We start from the raw sequence: 5,000 nt of genomic DNA, 5'->3' as shown, positions 1-5,000 counted from the left end.
GTCTCATCCGAAAGACTAGACGCTCAGTTTGATTTTCCAGTCAAACTTAGGAGAAAGGGCGAGAGCGGGATTCGAACCCACACCCTCACGGACTCTCTGTATTGGCAGCTGAGCGTCTTAACCATTCTGCCACCTTCCTCACTCATATATATATATATATATATGATATGGCATAAGGGCATAAGTATCACTTAGCTGCCACGACATATATATATATATATATATAGAGAGAGAGAGAGAGAGAGAGAGAGAGAGAGAAACACTGCTTTCTAAGCACCTTCGCTGCTGCTACGGGTTATAATTGGCGATACTTTAGTCTCCTGTTGACCCGTCCAAAATGCCACTCTTGTTTCACATCACTAAGCATCACTCCAGATCTATCTCAACATAATAATATAGACTAGAGGATAGGTCAAAGCAAGTGCGAATGACGACAATTGTGTGACAGGGGGGGAGAAAAAAAACAATAACAACAAAGCAATATTGTTTCTCATTTCTGTATTATGTTCCACCCCCCGGAAAAAAAAAATGTCAGAGAGTGTTTCGTGGCTGTAAAGTTGTGTGCTAACCCCCCACCCCAACCCCCACACCCCCTTCCTATTCTGCCTGTATGGCGTTGTTATCCTTGAAATGTCCTTCTGCCAAACGGGAATAATCAATATCCCTGCACAGAGAGTCTCACTGTCTGTCTCTGTCTCTGTCTTTCTGTCTGGCTCTCTCTGATTCCCTCTTTCTCCTCTGTTTTTCTTTCTCCTCTCTGTCTGTCTGTCTGTCTGTCTGTCTGTCTGTCTGTCTCTCTCTCTCTCTCTCTCTCTCTCTCTGTGCGTGCATTCATCTCTGTGTGCATGTGTTTGTGCGCGCGCGCGTGTGTGTGTGTGTGTGTGTGAGTGTGTGTGTGTGTGTGCCTGCTTTTGCGCGTGTGCGCGTATTTCCGCGCGAGCGCATGCGTGTGTGTATGTGTGAGTGTGTGCGAAGGCGCAAAAACAAGCGTGCGCATGTGTGTATGTGTGAATGTGTAAGTGTGAGTGAGTGTGCGTTTCAACGTCTGTGAGTGTGTGAGTGTGCGTGCGCGCAAGCGCGCGCGCGCGCTGTGTGACTATGCGTGTCATGTCTGTTGGAAAGTGAGAGGATCATGTTTCCTGCAGCATGCTAGAGCGGAAAACGGGACAGAGACTTGCAAACGCGTAGGAACGAAAAGAAGAAACAAACCAAACGAATACATTTTTTTTCCAAACCTTGGACAACAAAATCGATAAACTTTTTTTTTTCTCTCCTTGGGTTTGTTGTTGGGTCAAACAGAATCTCTTTACCGCAAGTTTTGTTTTATTTCTGTCTGTGTTTCGTTTATCTATAAGTAAATGAATAAATAAACGATATGTTTTGGCTAAGTAGGGAACGTGTAGTGCATGATGGATTAAAATAATTTGACGATAATCTATACACACATCGAATATTGAAAATGACGCTGAGAAATTGTTCATGAAAAACAAAGTAAAAAAAAAAAGTTATAGAATTGTGCACGACTGTGTTGTTCTTGTTGTTGTTGTTGTTGTTGTTTTACGGCCAATGAAGGAGTCATGTGGGACACTTGAATTAAAAAAAAAATGGTGAAGAAACAGAAAAGAGAAGAGAAAATAACAAAAATGTACTGCGTGAACTGCATGCAGTTGGGATACAAACACGATAAAAAGAACACACACACACACAACTTTTGAAAGCGAGTTTGGTACTCAACCACTTATTTAGTTTTTCATTGTATTTTGATCGGGATTTAACATCAAGATTCCATATTCTAATTAACGTAATGACCCTTGTAGAGGTTGTAGAGATTTTACAAAAGCAACATAATGAAAAGAAAAGGGGAAAAAAACAAAGATTTTTTAAAATAAATTTTCGTTAAAGGTGAAATTAGTGTTAACATGTGTTTTTCTTTATCGACATGAGTGTCCTCCCAACATTGAAAAGTTCTGAAACTGCTGAGCCTTAATAAAAACACGTTTGCCCGCTGAAAACAAGAGATAAAAACAGAAGAACACGTTTTTTGGATAAACATATCTATCGGATGACAATCCTTCATAACAGACAGAAAAAAAAAAAATCGTGCACTCCGAGATAAAATGAAAGTCATCTCCAACAGTGTTCATGTCACTTTCTTTGTGATAATTACGGTATTCTTTGGGGAATTCCATTTACCTGCCCCGGGCCGTTCTGTATGGTAAACAGTGGCTGTTATATTTCAGTTTGAATAATGAAATTATGTATGTACTGGGCAATTGACCAATGTATTGCTATCTTTTAAACTCCTTTCTGACTCACTTGTGTAAACAAAGTGAGTCTATGTTTTAACCCGGTGTTCGGTTGTCTGTGTGTGTGTGTGTGTGTGTGTGTGTGTGTGTGTGTCCATGTGTCTGTGTGTCCGTGGTAAACTTTATCATTGACATTTTCTCTGCAAATACTTTGTCAGTTGACACCAAATTAGGCATAAAAATAGGAAAAATTCAGTTCTTTCCAGTCATCTTCTTTAAAACAATATTGCACCTCTGGAATGGACACAAAAAAATAAAGAATGAAGCCTAATTATATGCAAACTGCATTTACTGTTATATTTATATTTTTTGTATTCTCTAAACTTGGCACTTTGATCTGATATTCTGACCGAACAACAAGAGCAGTCATTATTATCATTTTCTGTTCAAACAGGAACTTTTTTTGCTCAGCATGGAAGTTTTATTTATTTTGCAAACGTTTTTGGTGCAGATAGTAAAAAAGGGAAATTACTCTGTAATTAATGGTAGGGGACTTAATTTACTTTAAACTGATCTTTCTCATCTTAAACATTACATTTTGAAATTATACTCAATACATAAAAAACTTGGATTTTTTTTTTTAAGTGTATCACAAGTGAGTCTTGAAGGCCTTGCCTCTCTTGTTATAAGTGCTTTTGAAATATGCATTTATTATTTTTGATGTCATGATTCGGCACCCATTTTGAGTGGTGTGTTCGAAAGGGGATAACCATGCCAGGAAGGATGAGTCGTTGGGGAGGGGAGAGGGAGGGGGGGGGAGATAAATAAGCAAACTAATGTAAAACATGCAGACACACATTCACACATACACACACATATGCATAACAGATATGCAACAAACATGCAGTTTCACAGATATGAAAGCACAATCAAATACACATAAACGTACATGAGCCCCAACACACACACACACACACACACACACACACACACACATTACCCTGCACCCCTCCTAACCCCCTCCTCCACACACTCATTTCTAGGCTACGTATCGCAGCTTCCACGGCACACACACACACACACACACACACACACACACACACACACACCCAGAGGCACACTTGTACAAGCACACACACACACGCCCATATCCCCTCCCAACCCCCCACACATACGCTCGTATATACAAATATATATATGCACACCCGCACGTTCCAATATTCCATTGCTCCCACAGTGTAGGCATGCATACCTCATCTTCTACCCTACTTCTATTTGTATGTATAAGAATATGAGTGAGTGAGTGAGTGAGAGAGAGAGAAGCTGAGTAGGCGAAACGGGACGGGACAGGCAGATAGGCAAAACGGAACAAAGAGTCAAACCCTCAAGTGGCCATTGAGGGTGACGGCACGAAATGGGAACGGAACAGGCGGCCTGCACTGAAGGAACGATCCAAACACAACCCGACTTTCACGTGCACGAGCGAAGATGCCAACGACGTGATGAGGGGGAGGGGCACGGGTAGGCTGCCAGAGTGAAACTGTCATCTGTCCTCCCTTCCTTATTTTTTTTTTTTTCCTTTCTTCCTTCTTACCTTGTCCTTGCTTACTTGTTTCCATGGAGTGCCCAAAATGATTTGATTGTTGTCGGGTTTTTTGTGGTTGTTTTGTTGTTGTTTTGTTGTTGTTTTTGTGTTGTTGTTTTTTGCTGCCCCATTATCTGCACCGTTTCAGTGGCAAGTGGCATTACTCCCACGCCGCTCATTTAGATTCCCCCATAAACGGGCACACCCGGGTTCGTCCGTCGCAGTTCCAGCGTCGGCAGTCCACAGGGAACCATCGATGTTAGGTTGCCAGGAGGCCACACACCAGAGGAGACCCTGCACTGCTGCTGAGTCACTTCGGTGGTGTTCAGTGGTGCCTGTTCTGATTTAACGTACTTAGGACACCGCCTACTAAGCCCCCTACTAACGACAATAATGGCTTAGTCGCGAAGCCAGACTGAGTGAGCGTCCCTCCCAGAGTGGAGACCGCCACCACGTCCCTCAAACAACAGCCCCCCCCCCCCCCCCCCCCCCATGAATCTGCCGACGCTGACGACATTGACAGGACTCACCCCAAGCACGGAAGTGGAGGGGTATCGAAACTGAGGTCACTATGAGAGCAGGGCATGAAAAGCCACAGACTTTCAGACAGTTTTGTTTATATTGATGATGATGAAGGAGGAAAAACTGTCATCTGTCCTCCCTTCCTTCCCCCCCCCACCCCCAACCCCCCCCTTTCTTCCTTCTTACCTTGTCCTTGTTTGCTTGCTTCCATGGAGTGACCAAAATGATTTGATTGTTCTTTGTCACAGTCAATCACATACATCCAGTTCTGCTACCAGCAAACAATGACATGCCTTTGATCACACGCACGTGCCATGGCTTGCGAGGCAACTCTTCTTTCTATTCCAGCAAAAGTTTGTGGCGGAAGGGAGAGAGGTGGTGAGGTGGGGGAGTTGGGGGGGTGCGGAATGCGGGGGGGGGGGGGGCATAATTAATTATTGGGGTTGATGGGAGTGGGGTAGGTAGTTCGCAATCAGCTGCGAAACACTGAATGAGATGAATGTGTTCTCTGATGTCACACGCAAGAAAAGGACCGAAGAAAGAAAGAAAGAAAGAAAGAAAGAAAGAAAAGAAAGAAAGAAAAACACGCAGGGAATGTGATAATGTGATCAGTTTTAATTTAGCTGTTGCTGGTGTTTCTTTTTGTT

The 5,000-nt window shown here is 43.0% G+C and overlaps 1 protein-coding gene across 1 annotated transcript in view; it reads right to left on the bottom strand.

Annotated features, from left to right (window-relative positions):
• The window catches only part of LOC143284157 (transient-receptor-potential-like protein), an 81,490-nt gene that overhangs the window by 71,100 nt on the left and 5,390 nt on the right, over positions 1-5,000 (bottom strand). The gene's annotated exons all lie outside the window — the stretch shown is intronic.

The sequence above is a fragment of the Babylonia areolata genome, chromosome 7, assembly GCF_041734735.1.
Source record: "Babylonia areolata isolate BAREFJ2019XMU chromosome 7, ASM4173473v1, whole genome shotgun sequence".
NCBI lineage: Eukaryota > Metazoa > Mollusca > Gastropoda > Neogastropoda > Buccinidae > Babylonia > Babylonia areolata.
Note: the sequence above shows the minus strand (reverse complement) of the source record. Positions and strands in the feature narration are given on the sequence as shown.